Source organism: Neomonachus schauinslandi, chromosome 1 (assembly GCF_002201575.2).
Source record: "Neomonachus schauinslandi chromosome 1, ASM220157v2, whole genome shotgun sequence".
Taxonomy (NCBI): domain Eukaryota; kingdom Metazoa; phylum Chordata; class Mammalia; order Carnivora; family Phocidae; genus Neomonachus; species Neomonachus schauinslandi.
This window is the reverse complement of record NC_058403.1, coordinates 183566030-183587696: the sequence shown is the minus strand read 5'-3', so window position 1 is coordinate 183587696 and position 21667 is coordinate 183566030. Positions and strand designations below refer to the sequence as shown.

Here is a 21667-nt window from a genome sequence, read left to right as displayed (position 1 = left end):
TTTATATCCCCATAGATAGCCAGTTGAGAAGCCAGTTTGTCCCATCTCTTCTTGCCATGATTAGCTGGTTTTGAAGTACCTCTTGGAGCCCTTCAGTCTGGCCTTTTTTACTTCCCCACGGTGTAATTACCACCTTGTGGTATAGTCACTTGTCTTCCCAACCCCTGGACTCTTGTTTTTAAATGGTCTGCTCTGTTTTTTGCTGTTGAGGCCCACCACTACAAGGGCTTCTGAGAGGAGTGTTTGACACTTTTGTTTAATTAGGGTCTCCAGAAGGGTTCTGTTAACAATAGGGTTGTATGAGGGCGCCTGGGTGGCTTAGATGGTTAAACAATAGGGTTGTATGTTAGGCCCTTCCCCCTTGCTTGTAAAGTTTCACTGTAGTCTGAACCATTAATGTGATCGTAGTGTTAATATGGTGGTTCTTATTTAGCCAAAACTTTTTATAGAGACATCTCAAGACTTTTCTGTAGCTTTTAGAACATTGTCCTAACATTTAACACTAATTTTTAAATTGTCTTTTTCTAATTTGTTTCAGGTGCTGATTTCTACAGCTTCTAAACATGTTAACACTTAATACTAATCAAAAACTGTCTTTTTCTCTTGCATTTCTAATTGTCTCATGGTCTCATTTTTGCAAGCATTTTGAACCTTTAGAATCCTTGAACTTAATCCTGAAAAGAGTGCTGGCAAAGTTCTTCACTGAAAAATGCATACTTGGGGCACCTGGATGGCTCAGTTGGTTAAGCATTAGACTCTTTTTTTCTTTTTTAAAAGATTTTATTTATTTATTTGACAGAGACAGAGACAGTGAGAGCAGGAACACAAGCAGGGGGAGTGGGAGAGGGAGAAGCAGGCTCCCCGCTGAGCAGGGAGCCCCATGTGGGACTCAATCCCAGGACTCCGGGACCACGACCCGAGCCGAAGGCAGCCGCCCAACGAGTGAGCCACCCAGGCGCCCAAGCATTCGACTCTTGATTTCAGCTCAGGTTATGATCTCAGGGCCGTGGGATCGAGCTCCATACTAGGCACAGAGTCTGTTTGTCCCCGTCCCTCTTCTCCTCCTCTCCCTCTCTTTCTTTCTCAAATGAATCTTTTTTTTTAAGACTTTATTTATTTATTTGACAGAGAGAGACAGCGAGAGAGGGAACACAAGTAGGGGGAGTGGTAGAGGGAGAAGCAGGCTTCACGCCGAGCAGGGAGCCCGATGCGGGGCTTGATCCCAGGACCCTGAGATCATGACCTGAGCCAAAGGCAGACGCTTAACAACTGAGCCACCCAGGCGCCCCTCTCAAATAAATCTTAAAAAAAAAAAAAAGTGCATACTTTTCATCTGTTTATATTTTGTTCACGCTGTTAAGTTTTTTGTTTTTTTGTTTGTGCTTTGTTTTTTGCTGTTTTTAAGTTTTAGTGTTCTGAACTCAAAGACATTTTTTAGTGTTTTGGAACACAGGTCCTCTTAGCTGCCCTAAAAAGAGATATTTAAGACTCCATTCGCTGCTCCTTCCACTACCCATCCTGTTGATTATTATTGTTCTGGTAGGTATAACTATAAATCATTTGGAAATCGAAGTTAGAAAAGAGACCATTTGCCATTACATTAGGACAGTTTAAAAGGAATCACTTGTTCAAATTTACTAGCTTCCTGAAGCTAGTAAAAATGTTTATGGTTTTCAAGATTCCCTGTGAATATATTTCAACACTACAAGACAGTGAGTTAACACGTGTTTAGCTATTATAGATTATGAGAATGGTAGCTCCTAGAAAAGGTAGTATTCCAGTTTTCTGTTTAGAACTATAATGGAGCTAAACTGAAAAATCATTTGTCCTAGTAAACAGAAGGCACGATGTGATAGTAGGCAGGTTTCTTAGTGTGTCTGTTGCTTTAGCTAAGAGCCAGCCACGATTGGCTTTCCTTTCCATAGATCTGGTGTCAAGTATTAATCAGCTGTAGACTGGAAAGTTTTTATTGGCTAGCATTTGTAAGTGGAAGAAACACCAGTCTGTTTTTTATCTGTAGTCTCTCTCTTTTTTTTTAAGATTTTATTTATTTATTTGAGAGAGAGAATGAGAGAGAGAGAGCATGAGAGGGGGGAGGGTCAGAGGGAGAAGCAGACTCCCTGCTGAGCGGGGAGCCCGATGTGGGACACGATCCTGGGACTCCAGGATCATGACCTGAGCCGAAGGCAGTCATTTAACCAACTGAGCCACCCAGGCGCCCTTATCTGTAGTCTCTTAACCATTTAACTGCATATGATATCATCTGTGTGGTGTTCTTAGAGAGAAACAGTTCCTTTAAAAAAAAAAAAAAAAACCTGAATTAGTACTGCAGCGTATGAAAATAGTGAACGTTGACCTTGAAGAGTCTAAATGATCTAAATTAAGGTTGTGATGTGTACTAGAAAAAAAATTGCATGTTAAAGCTAGTATTCTTGTTTTTCACATTTTGAATAGTTTCTTAATTTTAAAACAAGTTATAAAATGTACTGAAAATCTTAAAATACACAAAAGCTAAAAAATATGACTTTGATTTTAAGTTTTAAGAATTCCATAAAAAGGGCGCTCGTGCTCTCTGTCTCTCATTCTCTCTCTCTCAAATAAATAAATAAAATCTTTAAAAAAAAAAAAAAGAATTCCATAAAAAAAAAAGGGGAGCCTATCAGCTAGGGGCTGAGGCTGGTCACCTTTAGGGCACCAGGAAGGAAGAATTTGGCCCTGGCGACCATGGTGTGATGTGGTTCAAGATTCTGCCTGGGATCGGTGTCATGGCCATGTGCTTGGTCATCCCTGGCATAGCCACGGCGCACATCCACAGGTTCAGTAACGGGGGCAAAAGGAGAAATGGGTTTCCTATTATCCATATCAGTGGAGTTTGATGCAAAGAGATAGGCGGGTCTCTGGAGTTAATCGTTACTGTGCGTCAGAGGATTTGGAGAATATTGATTAAGGAAGCATTTTCCTGACTGTTGAAAAATGACTTGGTTATGCTCATCTACCCCTTCTAGAAGGTTATGCAGTGTATTAATGTAGTACATAATAAAAACAAAAAGAATTAGAATTCCATAAAAGAAAAGAATTACATAAATTCGGTTCTCATGGAAGACTGAAATTTCTGAATGCTTGCAAGGTTTTTGTTTAATAACTTTTTCCTGATTGCAAAAATGAAGTGTTTGATTTGTTAATCTCCTCTTAGAACAGCGAACCGCTAAGAAAAAATAGGTGTGTGTAGAAAAATTGGAAAGTTTCACAAATACACAGAAGCAGATAACAGTTACTCATACTTTTACCACCCAAAGATACCACTACTAATATTTGATGTAGATCCACCCAGCTGGTTATAGGGTTGCCCAATTAAATATCCTTTGGAATGAATGCTTACAAGTAAGGATAATGAAGAGTAGAAATGTATATATAGTGTGGCTCAGTGGGTTAAGTTTTTTTTTTTTTTTTTAAGATTTTATTTATTTATTTGAGAGAGAGAGAGAGAGAGCATGAGAGGGGGAGGGTCAGAGGGAGAAGCAGACTCCCCGCCGAGCAGAGAGCCCGATGCGGGACTCGATCCCGGGACTCCAGGATCATGACCTGAGCCGAAGGCAGTCGCTTAACCAACTGAGCCACCCAGGCACCCCAAGTTTTGTTAATCTCACTGCCTCTCAGGTGTTGCCAAAAGCTGAAGAGAGGGGCTTCTCCCCCCCAACCCCAGTTTGAGAGAAGAGAGCTATCTTGCCCTTTGGCTAGCCTTGGCTAAAGTGAGGCAGAGCATCTTTTCTGCAGACTTCCCTCTGTCTGCCTAAGTCTTTTATCTTAGCAACTGTTGTTAACTCTGAATGTCTACGGGTTGCAGAGGGAGACATTTGGAGTTCTCGGTGGAGTAGCTTGTTGAATAAGCCACATCAGTTCTTCATCTTTTTTTTTTTTTTTTTTTTGAGAGGCGGTAAGAGAGCGCAGTGCATGAGAGCGCACAAGCAGGGGGAGCGGCAGGCAGAGGGAGAAGCAGACTCCCCGCTGAGCAGGGAGCCCAGACTTGTGCGGCTTGATCCCAGGACCCCGGGATCATGACCTGAGCCGAAGGCAGACGCTGAACCGACTGAGCCACCCAGGAGCCCCTAAGCCACATCAGTTCTTTTCAGCCCCCTAGAAGAATTCTTTAAATAGGCCCTTACTCAAAAGAATGTCCCAATATTCAGAAATAGAGTCACCTTCTCTATTAGAGTACTCTAATAGAGTACAAATAGTTAACTTGTACTAAGTGAAAACAAGGCAGAGTGGTTAGACACTCCCAGGTGATTTCAATTAACATCTAACCTCAAATCCAGTCGACTTGATAAAAGAAAAATCCGAAGGAGCTCAGAGCAGATTATGGTATAAGCATATGCCAGTCCTCTCCAGTGGAAAAGAAAAGTGCTAATCTGGTCAGATCTGTTAAAGAGACAGGCAAGGCTAAACAAAGCAGAATTTTCTCATCCTGCTCATCTTTTGCCTTAGTGTAGAAGAAAGATTTAACCTGGGATGAAAGAGAGAAAGAAGGAAAGATGGGCAGGTGGCTAGTAATAAAAGATGGTTGGCTCTCTTTCTGTGTGCCTTGGCCTAGTGGTAAGCAGATCCCTAGGTCTGAGAAACTAGCAAAGTGAAGTGCCGCACAGGACAACTTCCCCAGGCAGGGATACAGCTTCTTGGTGTTCTGGGTGAAAATACAGCGCTGACTTTGATCCCAAGCCCTTAGTGAGAGGAAACCCAGGGAGAAGTAGGAGGAAGTAGCATCTCTTTGTAAACGTTTTATTCTTGACATGTAACAGACTCCTGCCTAGAGAATTGTGTCAGCCCCTCCATTCTGCCAGCTGTCATAGCTGTCGTTCTGGAGCGCCCTCCTGTGTTCTCCTACACTGACCAGTTTAAAAGGTGTCATTTCTGTCTGAGAATTATAAGAGCTTACACGCAGTGCTTGGTATGAAGGAATTGCTTTGGAAGATGAATAACCATTGTGATGATAACTGCTATATGCAAAAGAGGGAGATTGATGGTTTTACAAGTCTGTGGTTTGAATTCTTAGGTCTGGCAGGAAACCAAGCCCATTCAGATGGTTCTGGAGACTAATGAAAGGATTATTTTCAGAGGAATGCCAGAGTTAAGGGTGACGTGGGACTCCTATAATCCGTGGAACCAACCACAATGGAAAGCCATTATCACCATTGGGTTCCAAGGAGCAAAGGGAAGAAATAGCTTTACTGGAGTCTAACGAGAGAGCTGGAGCCCTGGAGGATTCAGCCACTGCCTGAATTTGTAGCCAAGAGCAGAGAGGGAATAAGGAAGCAATACTCCCTCCCCCACTTTCTTTCCTCCCTCTCTCTTTGATCTTCTTCCAGTGCCTTCTACTGGCCAAACCCACCTAGAGGCCCGCTTGCTTTAACCCAGTGGTTCTACCCATAAGGGTCAAGTCTTTGGGGGCACAGAGCAGGGCCAGAGTGGTGGAAAATTGGTCTGGCAATGGAGAGAGGGCAATCAAATGGAGAATTACTAGCACACACTAGTAGCATATTCGTAATTGCACTTTCATCATGTTAACACATCATTCTCATCTCCTGAAATCCCAAAATAAACCTTAAAGCATGTGAACTGTTATGACTCAGTTGTATCTTTTAATATAAATAGTCCAAGCAGTTATCCTACCCTTATCAAATTAATTAAATATTCAAAGAAATAATATGAACAATTCTAAGAAGAATTGGAAAATCACTGAAAGACCTTCTGTTGGGGCATTTTGTTCTTGATTAAAATTAAACTAAGATTTAAAAAAAATATGCATGTGAACTGTACAAGTGATATATCCTAAAATACAAAAATTGTACTTTTAATCACACATTGGTGAAGGTTTTTTGTTGTTAGAATTAAGCTGCAGCAGTACCCTGGCTGGCTCAGTCCATAGAGCATGCAACTCTTGATCTTGGGGTGATTTCAAGACCCTGTTGGGTGTAGAGATTACTTAAAAATAAAATCTTAAAAAATAAGCTGCAAAAGGGAAGTGGAACTTTTTTTTTAAAGTCTCTGCATATTATCCTTTCAGATCTATTTAACTAAGGTGGATAAATTGGCATGAAGATTCTTACTCAGCCAATCTAGAAATACAAGAAAAGATTTTAAGCTAGGGGCGCCTGGGTGGCTCAGTCGTTAAGCGTCTGCCTTCGGCTCAGGTCATGATCCCAGGGTCCTGGGATCGAGCCCCGCATCGGGCTCCCTGCTCAGCGGGAAGCCTGCTTCTCCCTCTCCCACTCCCCCTGCTTGTGTTCCCTCTCTCGCTGTGTCTCTCTCTGTCAAATAAATAAATAAAATCTTAAAAAAAAAAAGATTTTAAGCTATTAAAATGATTTTATTGAGCACTTGGCTTTGAGAGATGTAAAGATAAAAAAGATACTTACTTTGCTTCCCAAAACTTTAAACAGTGAAGAGAGGTCCACACCCAACTATAATAGTGATAGGTCCTTTAATAGAAGCATCAGATGTGGGATTAATAAGATGGAGAAGTGGTTTAATCTGTCTTTACCAGAGATTTCTTTCCAGTGGCTCACAAGTATTTATTAAAAGTTTACACTTGCCATTTTTAGAAATACGATAAAAAGATACCAAAAGGGCCTGAACTCAAGGAGCTGGGGTCAGAGTGAGTCTTTCAATACTGTTTCATCAAGAGCAGCCAGTCTTTTGGTGGCTCCCCAATGCTTCAAGGATGGATGGCATTCAAACCCTTACCATGTCCCTCTGTGGTCTTCTGATCTGGCCCCACCTGTATCTCTGCCTCCTCAGGTGCTCTGGCCTTTTAGTTCTTCAGTCAAGCCATACTTATTAGAGTCTTTTCTCTTGAGATTTCTTTTGCCTCGGGTGCCAGCTCCACCGACATCTTAGAACACCTTTTCTGCCTCCTGGTTTCAGTTTAAATGCTGCCTCTTCACAGGATCCTTCCCTGACCTTCCAGATAAAATCCAGGGATCTTATTACTTGTTCTAAAACCCATATATATGGGGCTCCTGGGTGGCTCAGTGGGTCAAGTGTCTGCCTTCGGCTCAGGTCATGATCCCGGGGTCCTGGGATCCAGCCCCATGTCGGCCTCCCTGCTCAGCGGGGAGCTGCTTCTCCCTCTCCCTCTGACGCTCCCCCTGCTTCTTTTCTCTCTCTCTCTTTCTGTCAAATAAATAAAAATTTTAAAAAACCAAAAACTCATATATAAGCAGGCACTTTGCTCTTCTCCCTCAAACACTTAAATTTATTAGTGTAAATGTTTGATGGGTTTCTTCATTATCAGAATGTAACTACTATGAGAGCAGGGTACCTGTCGGTTTCACAGCTGTGTCTTCAGTGCCAAGCATGGTGTTTAATAATGGTGCTCAATAAATTGTAGAAAGAAGGAAAAAGAACTGGCTTTTAACCCAGACCCCTACCACTCACCAGCTTGGTGGCTTTTGGTATCTTGCTAATTGGGAGTTAATTTCTTCCTGTAATATGGGGATAATAATGATAATGGCACTTAGTATGTGCTAAGCACTGTGCTTTTGTTATCTCCTCAATTAAACTTCATCATAGAGGTGAAATGACTTGAGGTCTGTTCATAAATAGAAAACAGGATTTAAATCCTGATCTGTTTAATTTCAAAAACTGATTGCTCTTCTCCATACCTTTATGTGATTGTCCTGGGGGGAAACCTGTAGGGGAGGTCTTTGATACAGGGTAGTAGGATGCTTGCCCATTCTGAGAATATTGACATTCATGAAGATGCAGACTTAAACCAGTTTTAGGGAATTGGAGTGTGGGATTAAGTCCATTTAGATGAAAGGGTAAGTGACTTCTCCCCCCCCCACCCCCAGGGGTAAGTGACTTCTAAACAGTCCTGAAGAAGTTAGCTGGGTCCAAAAGCAGAATGTAGTACAAACGCCCCAAGGGAAGAACTGGGGCCAGAGGGTGAAGAGCCTTGCAGGCTGGGCCAGGGAGTTGCTACTTGCTGTAAAACGCTGTGGGGAGACAACGATGAGTTTTATTTATTGAAAGATATTTTGGAAGTAAGAAGTCCCCTTTAGAGGCCAAAGTGCCCATAGCCTTTTTCCCATTTTGCATTTCTGTAGCAAAGGAAGCATTTTAGCTCTTTCATTCCACTGTAGCACCCAACACAGTAGTGTTTGAAAAAGGAATTAGCAGCGTGAAGTAAGGAATAGGGGTTTATGTTTAGTTGTTTGGTACAATTCTGTTGTTTGTTGTTGTTTTTCTGTGAGGGTAGATGGCCTAGCCTAGTTGGGTAGCAGCCTCACACTAGTCACTTCACCTCTATAGCCTCAGTTTCTCATTTGGAAATTAGAGATAATTAAAATTTCTACCTCATAGGCTTCTTGTGCAACATCCACACAGTGCCTGGCACAAAATAAACTTTCAGGCAGTGTTAGCTGCTGCTGTTATTAATACATATTTCCTGTCCATTCTGGCCCATGCCTCTTGAATGAATGTGCATTGTTTATTTATCAAAGACGGGTTGACTGGGACGCAGGAACTGACTTTTTTTTTTTAAAGATCATGATTTTAGTGTTTACAAAGATAATAAAATTGTCAATGAAAAAAAGACAATGACTCATCTTACTGGGGTAGTCCTAGTATTTCCTAGATATGTTTATGATGAAATGCAAAATGTGAACATGAGCTACTACTTACAGAACCCATTGTGTATGCCAGGGCTGTGCTTTCTATGCATTATCCCTGGGAAGTAGGTTTGATTGTCTATTTTACAGATAAGGATGTTATCTTTCTAAGGTGTTAACAACAGACAATTGTAGAAGTAGACATTAAACCATGTGCTTCTCCAAATCATTTTGTGCTTTTAGCATTGTAAAGGGCTGACTTATCTCCCAACAATTTCAGCAGCTCTGCTGGGAGGAAAAAATGGTAACAGGGCTCTTAATTGATTTTCTAATCTATTGGATTAATTGGAAGCACCAGGCATAGTGTGCTGTCTAGGTCTAGTACATAGTAGAGGCTCAAGAAATGTTTATTGACTATAAATCTTAAATCAGATTGAGAAAAAGATGACAGAGAAAAGCAGTATTAGGGGCTGACCTCAGCCTGTTTTCTACTAAAAAACAAAAACAAAACAAAAAACAAATATGAGGTCCCCAAAGATTTTTATAGCATAGCATGTTTACACAGACTAACGGTTGAAGTCTGAGGTGACAAATTTTCCTGTGTGTTGCAGGGGATTAACTCCTGTCTGTAGAGTTGTTATCTACAGAAATCTGTTTGCTTCCCACTAGGTGCCCTCACTGCTCAAGAAGCTCCTGGCTCTATCCTGTGTTGGGCTAATTAATTTAGTTCAGTGAAGAAAAACTATGTGTAACGTTAAAGTAAACAAAACATAAATGGGAGTGTGTAGTTGCTGTCATAACTCATCACTAATGTATTTCAAAGACAGATCTGACTGATATTTGTATTTTCCTTTAGCTCAGGTAAATTCAGAGTTGACATACCATTTTATGGTAATGAGGGAAGAAAGGAGACTTTCTTGCATAGAAGAGCAAGCATGCTGCATTTAAATCCAGATTTCCTCTCCCCCCCCCACCCATAACAACAGAAAACAAAAATCTTAATTTCTTTGGAGGAACTTCATTATGATGAGGCATTTATTGGACATATCAAACCTGAAAGGTGGCCAGCCAGATGGTAATTTGATTACTAAGCATCCTCTTTATGATTTATCATGTTATACCACAAAATGAAGATAAAGAGATAATTGTGTTAATATACTATAGAAGTAGTTTATGTAGAAATTTTAAAGTATAAAACATTAAAAGACTATGATAAGAGTCAGTGCCCAGACCTTGGTTTCTAATTCCATTCTCCAGTAAAAGGAACCAGACATGACTTAATTCTATGGCTGTGGCAGGGAATAAACAAGATGAGCCTGGAGCATCTTCTAATGCCAGAAAGCACAAAAGTGCTAAAACAAAACAAAACAAAACACTAAACACACAGTAGTGGGGTATGTCAAATGAACACAGGTGCCTGAAAGAGCGCCTAGTGGGTCAAAGCTGGGACAATTTAAACAACTAAATAATATCATTTTAAATTATAGCATAAGATATAAATATAAATAAAAGATACAATATACATATATAGTATAATAATGTTACTATAAATATGGAAAAATATAAAATATTAATATAAAAAGAATATCTGTGTGTCCATACTGATGTAAATAAATGATTGGATAGGTAAGCAAATAGGAAAGAATAGATAAAATCTTCCATGTATAGAAGAATTCCAAATGATTTATGTCAATAATCCTCCAAAAGGAGGTGAAACTAACTGTCCATCCCTTAAATGTGGGCTGTGCTTAGTAACATTCTTCTAAAGAATATAGTATAGAAGGGGGAAAAAAACTTTACAGTGGAGAAACTTGACAGACACTCAAGTGTCTGACACCCAGCCTCAAGTTAGCATCAACAATGATAAATGTACACTTGATATGATGTAATGAGAATGGCACTTTATCTCTGTGGTCTTCCTCCTCAAATTCGATAATCCCATTATAATTATGAGAAAACCGTTGGTAACTTGAGACTTTCTATAAAATATCTAACTAGTACTCCGCAAAACTGCTGTCAAGGTCATCAAAAAAGGAGTCTGAGAAACTTTCACAGTCTCGAAGAGGAGTAAAGAGATAGGACAACTAAATGTAATGTGATATCCTGGATGGGATTCTGGACCAGAATAAGGACATTAGGCAAAAACTAAAGAAATCTGAATAAAGTACAGACTTCAGTTCAGAATAATAGGTCAATATTGGTTCATTAGTTGTGACAAATGTAGCATACTAACGGGAGGGGTTAGCAATAGGGGAAACGGGGTGTAGGGTAGAGAGGAACAATGTGTGGTCTTCACAACCTCTCTGTAAACTTAGCATCATTCTAAAATTAAAAGCTTATTTTTACACAAAGACGGTGGCAAGGACAAGAGTCTGTAGTTCAAGTTTAATTTTCACCATGCTGGGAGCCTGAAGTAAATAAAAAACCTTGGTGTCCTAGGCTGATTATGGTGTAAAGTGGGGCAACTCTTCTTTGCTGTCATCTTGTAAAGCCATGACAGTGTGTTTGCAGAATCAGAGAATGCAGGAATTTTAAATGTTCTCCTGTGGAATTTCCTACCGGCATGACTTTTTTTCCCCCTTTGCTTCTGCCGGGTAGCAGTCCCTTGAGTGGCATTTGCTGTCCTAGTTAATCAGAGGGTAGGAGAAATGAAAAACTCTCCTCTTCCCCCTCCTATGAAGTTTCAATGGGCACTGGAAATGTAGGTCAAATTGCATCACTGTAGAAAGGAGCGAACAGGGAGGTATTTATGAAGTGCTGCCAGCCTCTCTTTAGATTCCGAGTTATGATGAGCCAGTGTTGAGCCAGCTTAAGTGTGAGATACATGGAATCAGAGAGTCATATTTTTGATGTAGTCCCAGAATGTTACATTTAATCAATGATAAAAAGATTTCTGTCTAAAGCCCTAGTGAGAATAACTTGTACTGGATTTGTTTAATTTGCATCTCCCAGCTTCTGGAATTCTTTTTGTCTCTTATTTATTATTGGTATATTGCAGCAATTTATATTAATTTAGCCAGAGAGATGTTTGAATTGTAGAAACTATTGTTATGTGTACATGTTTGGTAATCGTATAAGTCTGATAATGTATTTTGCAAATTACACATAATCAAATGCACAGTGGGATCTTCATTAGCATACAGAAATCACGAAATATGTTTTTAAATTAGGTTTCAAGTACACCGTCCCATGGCTTTCTATTTTTTTTTTTTAAGATTTTATTTGTCCGAGAGAGAGAGAGAAAGAGGGAGAGAGAACACGCACAAGCAGGGGGAGCGGCAGGCAGAGCAGGCTGAGGGAGAAGCAGGTTCCCCGCTGAGCAAGGAGCCAGATGTGGGGGCTTGATCCCAGGACCCTGGGATCATGACCTGAGCCGAAGGCAGACGCTTACTGACTGAGCCACCCAGGTGTCCTGGCTTTCTATTTTTTTAATGGCAAAATCTTACCGATTTTAAGATAAGCCTTTAAATACATGTTTGTATTTTTTTTTTAACATTGTATACTACTTGCCCTTTGTTAAGACATCCAGATATTTACTGCCCAAGTGCTCTCTCTTACTCACATTGTCATGAACAGTAAGCATCCTGACAACAAAACCAGTTGTAAAACCTACTCCATTTCTACTCTTTCCTTGCCTCTATTAAGATCCTGGGTAGTTTGTATACAAAATGGGAAATCCAGTGGTAAAAAAAAAATAATTGCACAGGTTTGGGTTTTATTTAATCTTACAGGTTGCATAAATTATTCTGTGAAATATGTTTATAATCTAACATACTTTGTTATTTTTGACTTTTTATTTTGAAATAATGAAAGATTCACAGGTTGCAAAGGCAGTTCAGAGAGGACCTGGTTACTCTTCACCCAGTTTCTCCCATCAGTTACATCTTTCCTATCTATACAGTACAATATCAAAACCAGGAAGGTGACATTGTTATAAAGTATGTGTGTAGTTTTGTGTCATTTTATCTCATGTGTAGATTTATTTAACCACTACCATAATCAAGATATAGAACTATTCCAAAAACAAAAATCTCCCTCATGCTATCCTTTAATGGTTATAGTCATTCCCCTTACCTTCACAACCCCTAACTCCTGGCAACCACTAATCTGTTCTCTAACTCTATGATTTTGTCATTTTGGGAATGTTACATAAATGTGATTTTTTGAGATTGGCATTTTTCATTCAGCATTTTAAAAAGAATTTTATTTTAAAAGAGGCATCAGTGTTAAACATTTAAAATTTTTATTTATTTTTTAAAAGATTTTATTTGAGACAGAGAGAGAGAGCACAAGCTGGGGGGCGGGTCAGAGGGAGAAGCAGACTCCCCACTGAGCAGGGAACCCGTCATGGGGCTTGATCCCAGGACCCCGGGCAGATGCCCAACCCACCGAGCTACCCAGCACCCCCAAAAATATATTTATTTTTAAAAGAAGTTGTTGTCCAGAGTTTGATTAACTGATTTTCAAACCTGTACTTTTCTAGCTTGGATGTTCTATAGTCTGTTGCTATATTTGAACAGCAGCGAAAGTCGTATATGCCGACGTAATAGCTGATTATAGCATTAACCTTACTGCCTACTGTAAAAGATGATACTGCAAAGTTAAAGGGAAAATTACCCCTGGAAAAGCCCATCCCGCCAACAAATTAAATGTTGCAACTGTTTTACTGAGCAAGGAGTAAGAAAACCAAATGTATACTTTAGTTATAACAAATAAAGTAACTGACCCACATTTGTGTTCATTTCTTCTTGAAAGAACTTTTCAAAGAGAGACTCTTTGGAACATGATACTGAAATGAATAGCAGTTTAAATATTTGCATTAATTAGATAATGAAAGATCAGAGAATTGCTATACAGATCTTCCTTGACTTATAATGGGGTTACGTCCCAATAAGCCCATCAGAAGTTGACATTATAAGTCAAAGATGCATTTAAAACACCTAACCTGGGGTGCCTGGCTGGCTCAGTATGCAACTTTTGATCTCAGGGTTGTAAGTTTAAGCCCTCACTCAAAAGAGATCATTTAAAAATAAAATCTTAGAAAAAAAAAATTTTTTTTAAACGCCTAACCTGCCTAACATCATAGCTTAGCCCAATCTATCTTAAACCTGCTTATATTAGCCTACAATTGTGCAAAATCATCTGACACAAAGCCTATTTTATAAGAAAATGTTACTATCTCCTGTAATTCATTGAATACTGTGCTGATAGTGAAAACCAGAATGACTCTATGGGGACAGAATGCTTGTGTGTCAGTTGGGGACCCTCATGACTGCAGGGCTGACCGGGGGCTGTGGTGCTGCTGCCCAGCACCACGAGAGAGTCCTACCACATATAGCTAGCCTGGGAAAGAGCCAAATCCAAAATCGCAAGTATGGTTTCTACTGAATGTGTATTACTTTCGCACCAGTGTAAAGCTGAAAACTCATTAAGTCAAAACATTGTTAAGTGAGGGACCTTCTGTATGTGGTTAGTGTGAAATGTAACCATAGGAAGGCCAGTGTCTGCATCAAGTGTCTGCATCATGGCAACACTGTCATAGTAGGAAATGGAGTCCTGTGGTAGATGAAGGATAGGAACAAACAGCCTCAGAAGGAACAAATCTTCCTTAGATGACTGTAGGTTGTTTTCTAACAAAATATAAAAAATATGCTAGGAGCCGTAGGAGGACACATTAGTGTTTTGCTGCACAGAATGATACCATGGCTCTAGGGAATCCCATGTGGCCAGACCTATGTAACTGAGCAAATAGAAGGTGAGTCCCCAGGCACCATTTTACAGCTCACTAGCAATGAAGGGGGGATGTGAGCATGCACTCCTTGGCTTGCCCAGAATTCATGTTCCTGAAAATTGTGTCAGAGCAAATTTTTTTATAAATGAGATACTCTTATAATTGGCAAATGATCTTTATTTGGCTCTAGCTCCTAACATTTTAGACAGTCTTCCTCCCCGTAGGAAAATATTCTTTGTAGTTAAAATCAGCCTCTACTTACCACTTTAACATTTTTCTTTTTCTTTTCTTTCTTTTCTTTTTTTTTTAAGATTTTGTTTGTTTGAGAGAGGGAGAGAGAGGGAACCAGCCAGCAAGCACAAGCTGGTGGGGGGGGGGGGGGCAGGGAGAGGGAGAAGCAGACTCGCCGCTGAGCAGGGAGCTAGATCCCAGGACCCTGAGATCATGACCTGAACCAAAGTCAGATGCCTAATGCCCTGAGCCACCACCTTAACATTTTTTTCTGATCATCTTGTTTTCTTCAAGCAGCATATGATTGTATTTGAAGTAGCTGTTAGGATAGAGGAAAAGGGAAGCAATCATTTATCGATCATCAGCTGTATGCCAGGCACTGTGCAAAGTGTATTAAATAACTCTTTGTAGCACGTAAGTCAATTTTCTTGGTCAGATTTACTTAAGAGGCCTGCTGCTCAAAACAGAATATGTATGTTATGTATTATATATATTTTAAGATATATATGCTAATTTATATATAAGTAGATAAAGAATATATATTTATTAATTTGTGTACTCATGAAGCAATGTGTGAAGTGATATGGAATATAGGGATGTAAGACCTACCCCTCCCATTAGCAGCTCTCTATCCAGATAAGGAAAACCAATTATAAGTAGAAGAAAAATCAGCTAACTACAGGAGTGAAAATTGCTCCGCGCATCAATGCAACATATATAATAAGGCAATCCATAAGTAATTACCAAATAAATCCTTCAGATTATAAATGTTGTAGTTGTTCAGAGGAGGAAAAGATTATTGATCTCTGACCCTTGATTGTGTCACCTGTAAAATGCAGATGATACCTACCTCATAGTGAGAAATGAATAAACTGTATGAGTGAAAGCCTTATTATATATATTGCCTGTTAGTACACCTTTAATAAATTGTAGCTGTACCATTAATAATGAAAATTGTAATAGCAATAGCAGTAATGCTGTATTAGGGTGGGCTGACTGTTGCTACACAAAACTTTAGTAGCTTAATAAAATGGATGTGCATTTCTCACTCAAGTCACAGATTGGTGTAGGTTGGCAAGGAAGCTCTTGCTTTACCCAGTCATCAAGGGGTGAAGTTTTGTGGCTCTGCCCACCTCTAGGGGTTTGGAGCCCTCTCCATTTTACCAGCCTAGGGTATGAGAGACTGAGGATCAAAACAAGGAGGTTTATATGGATCAAGCCTAGAAGTGGAACCCAACGTTTCTCTTCATATTTTAAGGACTCACATAGCTACACCTTACTGCAATGGATATTGGCAAGTTTAGTCTGTGTGTTCAGGAAGGTGAAGAATGTGGATATAGGTTGACATTGGCAATCTTTATCTCAAATAATATTTAGAAAGGCTTATTAAAGAAGGGGTACTGTCCCTGGATCTTTTAGAAAAGCCACTAAAAGTTGTAGTAGGTTGCCCAGCCTGCCTTTATTTAGGTGGCCTTACTTAAAGAGGAAGGGTAGAAGAATTAAAAAACAAACAAACAAAAAAACCAAACAAAAACCCCACAAAACCCTGCAAGCATTATCAATAAAAATTACGTATTTATTGCACTAGCAGCTGCCTCTACTGTGAGCCATTTGGTAGTGACCTTAGGCAAGCTATTTTACTACTTTAGACCTCCATTTCTCACTTCTAAACCTTCTTCATAGAGCTGTGGGGAACATTAAACAGGACAGTGCATGTGAAGTACTTAGGACAGGGGCTGGCCCAGAGTAAACACTCAGTAAAAGTTGTTACTGTTATTGGTAGTGTTAATAAGTATGCCTCCAGAGTGAAATACTTGCTAGCTGTTCATTTATTTGACATCTTTCCTAAGGGACTGTGTTAGAATAGCAGAGAAGGATTTGAGCATATTTGTGTGGATTTTAGAATTCTATAACCCTACTCCAGTAACAGGAGATTAATGTCCCCCTGGCTGAATATTGGGGGAGAAACCCTTTCTGTCCCTCCTAGGCTCCCGTCTTCCCTGTCAACACCACAGACTTTTTAATTCCCCTATCAAGAGGACAACAGGAGTCATGGACTTTACTTTTCATCCCTTCTTCCCCTTTTTCCACGATAGGTGGATTTGGCTGGGAAGAATGAGGGTAGATGCCAGAACAGCTCCATATTGCTCAGGCGTAATTGCAAGTTCTCAGCAAGACAGGAACATCCCGCCCACACACACCCCCTATCCCCAGGCCCACGTTATCTTGAGTGGTTGGGTAGCTGTTAGATCCTGGAGTTCCATTGAATTCAATTCTATTCAGTAGGGTTTTATGACCGCTTAGCATATCAGGCCCTGGGGATGCAAGGGTGAAATGTTGCAGACCCTGCCTCGAAGAAGCCCACAGAAGCAGGGAGGTGTGATGACCTGAAGAGTTTATCTGAATTTGTTTTGAAGGCTGGATGTGAGTTACTTGGAAGGTAGGAAGGAAGGAGTGTAGGGTGGTAGGAACAGCAGGTGGGGAGAAACAGAGGTAGGAATTGCTGTGCAGGGTAGCAGTAGAAGGAATGGTTTTCAGCTCCACATTAGTATGCAGCTGCCACAGTTCTGCCCCTTTTGGGCCTCATCTCACAAGTCTCAGTTTTTTCTCTGCTAAAGGAGGATCATAAAAGTTCCTACATCATAGAACTGGGAAGATGAAGTGAGAATGCATGTAAAGGGTATACTGTGTGTTGCAACTGGGCGCACAGTAAGTGCTTAGTGAATGTCAGCCACTGTTAGTGTCCTGTGCTTTTGTAATAGACCTGCAAATCTACTGACTTGAGCAAGTATTTTGCACAAATTGGAGAATTATTGACAGTTTTACTATTCTTTTTGTTTTTCCTTTAGGCTAATGGTGAGATAGTGTACTGTAGTCACACTTGATGGACAGATGGCTTACCCCTCAGCTAAACGGGCAGTGGGCGGGGGGGGGGGGGGGGGGTTAACCTCAGTGAAGCCTGGGAGAAATGGGGCTTGAGATAGGAGAGCCATGTGACCCGAAATGGCAAGGGAAGTGAGGGATGGCTACACTGAAATCTTCCTGAGAAGGGAGGGGCTGGTGCCAGGCACTGGCAGGAAATGGAGGCTCCTTTTACGCAGTTTCGCGGAGGGTCAAGAAAGCCCTATGACTAACCGCGGAGACTAAAATGTATCCTTGAAACCTAGGCCAGAGGTATCGGAGTCCTTACTAGTAAGCGATTTCAGCTCCCTGTTTAGCGGTTATGTTTTCATGCTCTCATTTGGTGTTCAGTGGAGTGACCCTGAGAGCAGGCCCTGTTGCTCAGTAGGTGGGAACACTCCAGCTGACCTTTGAAGAGGTGGAGACCCAGAAGCACCGTTGAAAAGTCTGGTTGTGTGGAGTATAGAGTTTCATTTTTAAATTTGCTTTGCCAGGGAGAAAGCCTGTCAGGGTGAAAGCAAGGAAGAGAATGAGTAAACTCAGGGCCACGCTAATTCATATTTTTGGAGAATTACAGGGGACAAGTAATCTGTTTTTAAAATGTTTGGTCTGTGGTGTTTCATGTGGGAGAAGAGCCTGAGGATTATCGCATAGGCTAAAGGTCACACACAGGAGATAGGTGTATAGAGAAAACAAGTGATGCAGCCAGGTGGGAACTTTGAAAAGAATGTGCCCAGTGAGTGACAAGGGGTGGCCCATGACAGCATCCCAGTTATTCCCCCGTGCAGGGGAGCTGCCCCCTGGTGGCCACATTTTTTAACTTTCCAAGAGAAAAAGGAAATACGGAATTTTATGTAAGCCTTCCCACCTTTTAAATATTAGCGACAAATCTCTTTTTTTCCTCTAAGATCGCTAAAGTAACAGAGACAATAAAGTGACCTGTTTTAGGCCTGTGGACTCTGTTTGCAGCGAGCGTCAAACAGTGGAGAGAAAAATGTGCAGTCCAGGCTGCGCAGCTGAATACATGGTCAGCTCTGGTGCCAGGCACGGTGCCTGGCATGGAGCACATGCTCAGCATGTTTTTGTTGAATAAATAAATGGGGCAAACCTCTGTTGCTAGTCGTTCTTTCCATGTGCAGAATGGAGTGATTGGAGTGAGCCTCCCCTCAGCTCTAACTTAGAAGATAGAGGATCCAGTCAGAACTTGTATTGCCCTCCTTGCCGGACCCTCTCTACCCTGTTCTCTTCCCTTTCATGCCCTCTCCAAGCACCTAGGGTACCTAGGGGTTCAAGCTTCTAGATTTTAAGAAGGTTTAAGAAATAAAAAGAAAGTTCGTATTGTTACACTTCAATACAAGACTGATTCAGTTTAGCCTGGTTTTCTTTCCTCTATTATGGTTAGTGCATTTTTGTTTAATTTTGACAGACTTGACTGTATAATAAGTGATCCAGATTATAGTGAGGCTCACACAGAATCTTACAAGTACATAAAAATGTTCTCCTAGAAAATAAGTCCTTTTCCCTATAAAGGTTGATATAACATTGCTCATGTAACAGTGTGGGCTTTTCTCTGTTTAAAGATAATGAGAGAATTTTTCTGAACCCTTGGGCATCTCGCAGACCCTTCTTTTACAACAAATTCTGGTGATATCTGCCCTTTTTAAAATAAAAGTTTTTACTGTCTTGAGCAAGATTATTTTTGTTGCACTTATCAAGAATCAGTTAACATTTAAGCTCAGAAGAGGGGAGCCATTTACAGGTCCGTGGGATTCTTAAACCCTTGGGAAAGGAAATGCTTTGGGCCTCTGGAGGACCGTACCTGGGACAGGAAAGTCCAAGAACAACCCTCCCCCACCCCACCCCCCAACACAAACTCTTTCCCTTTCTCTTCTCTGGGATTTCATGGCCTCCTGGGTTGGGTTCTCTCTGAGCAGCGTGTGTATTCTTCTCTTTGCTGACTGGCTTTTTCTTACAGACTGAGAGTACATGAGGGTAGCTTGCAGCTGAGACCAGAGTAGACCCTCTTCATTCCAAATTCTAGTTCCAAGGAGAACAAATGGAATGTCTCAGTTTGGGTCATGTGTCCAACTTCAGCCAAAACAGAGGAGGAGTTTGGAGTCGCATAATACAAATATCATTTGGCAGGGAGTTGAGAATTACATAGTACTTAGAAAAAAGGGTCACCATGGGCTAGGCAGCTCCTCTAGAGAAGAAAGCCATCTTCTACAGTCTTGCCCCCCTCTCCCCCCCAAGTAAATAAACATATGCATCTCTCAGGACTTTGGAGAAATTCAAGTTATATATTTTTTCTTTTTTAAAGATTTATTTATTTGAGAGAGAGGGAGAATCTCAAGCAGATTCCCCTGCTGAGCACGTAGCCTGATGCGAGCTTAGCTCGATCCCAGGACCCAGAGATCATGACCTGAGCCAAAACCAAGAGTCAGACGCTTAACTGACTGAGCCACCCAGGCGTCCCTATATCTTTTTTATTTACTTCTCTCCCATCTTTGCCTGTCATTTAAAAACTATCTTATTGAAAATTATATTTATTGAATGTTTGTTACATAGTAGGTGGTGAATGAATAAAAGCTGTCCAGTTTTATGTTTCTATTCTTCAAAAATACTCTCCAGTCTACCTTTTAAACAATTATCTCTTTGTTGTTTTTTTTATAATTTTTTTTTTTTTTTAATTATCTCTTTGTTTTTGCAAAACAAAATTAAGTTGCTGTTTAGGCAGTTTGGTGTACTGGTAAGGGAACTAAATAACATCAGAGGCCTCCATTCTAGTTCCAATTCCAAACCATTTATTTACTGGGTAATCTTGAGCAAATTATGACCTCTCTCAGTCTGTTTCCTTGCTAGTAAAATGGGGACCCTAACAACAACTTTTTTGAGCACAATGTTCTTGTGAAGATAAAAAAGGAGAACATATACAAACATAGGATGGTTGTCTTTCTACCCCCTGTTCTAAGAGAAGTTGCTATTTTTAAATGCTTATTTTTAGTAACTGCCACTACCTTTTTTTCCTCTAAGAATAGAGTTTCCCTTAAAGCATTTTTAAGGTATGCAGGCTAGTAAATGGTGAATTCTTTTAAAGGTAAATGCTGTCCTGGGGGCGATCTCACAGCACCCCAGATCTGATGACTTCCTTGCATACTTTGGGGATAAGGCTGGAGTGTCCTGATGGAAAACGGAAAAATAGCTTGACCTAATGAAATCCTATCAAGCACAGAGTTTAATCTGATGCCAGTGTTGTTTCACCTCCAGTCTGCTCTGAAGGAATCCCTGGCAGCGGGCTGAATGGTTATCTCTAACCTAACATCTTTATTGGCTGTCTCTATCCTGGTGATTTGTAGCTTCCTTTGAGTGATTTTGCATAGCTGTAAAGTGTTTATGATGCAAAGAAATGAATTTTGGCTCAGGACAGACATGTTAAGCAAGATAGTGGCTTTTATTGGAAATAAGGCAGAAAAAGAACGCTAAAATGGAAATCAGAGAAAACTTTTAAAAGATAGGAGACTAGGAAGGAATTAGAAATCTAGGGAAGAGAAACATCTGGCTTATAAAGATTGGAGGAATGATTACTGAATGCTTACATTACTGAATAACATTTTGTGGATGAATGAAACTGAAACTGTTTTAAAAAGCGAGAGGGAAAGGATATGATCCAGGAATAACTTAAGAGCCAATAAAGATAATTATGAATAAATGTTCAAAACATGGTATAGAATTTCAGCTGCTGACTTTCAGAGATGCTTTATTAGTGTCTCAGACCATAGAAATTTTTGGCTTACTATCTTAGAGTATATGAAAGTAAATAAAAGTTAAGCAAAACAATCTTCTTGCTACCCATCCTTGGTATATAGGTTGTAAGGATCACAGGAAGCGAAGTGTATTAATAGTGAATTTTTCATATGAAATCATCCTGCCTTGTGCTTTACACCTTGACAGCATCTGCTTCATAGCATGTCATTACCTGTATTTGCTCTTCTTTCTCTTGTGCTGCATGTCAGACTTGAAAACCGACTTCATTTCGAACTCTAGTTTGTTAACCTCCAATCCCTTGACTCCTTAACTCAGTGCTCCTCTCCAAATTAATTTTAATAGGAACCACATTCTACTTGAAATATATATGTATGCATAACTATGCAAATACATGCATGATGAAACACATAATTCCCTTGTGCTTTTTAGG

At 40.3% G+C, this 21667-nt stretch overlaps 1 pseudogene; it reads left to right on the top strand.

Annotated features, from left to right (window-relative positions):
* Window positions 1-2582: 2582 nt before the first annotated feature.
* Window positions 2583-2990, top strand: LOC110584952 (annotated as a pseudogene).
* The last annotated feature ends 18677 nt before the right edge of the window (window positions 2991-21667 follow it).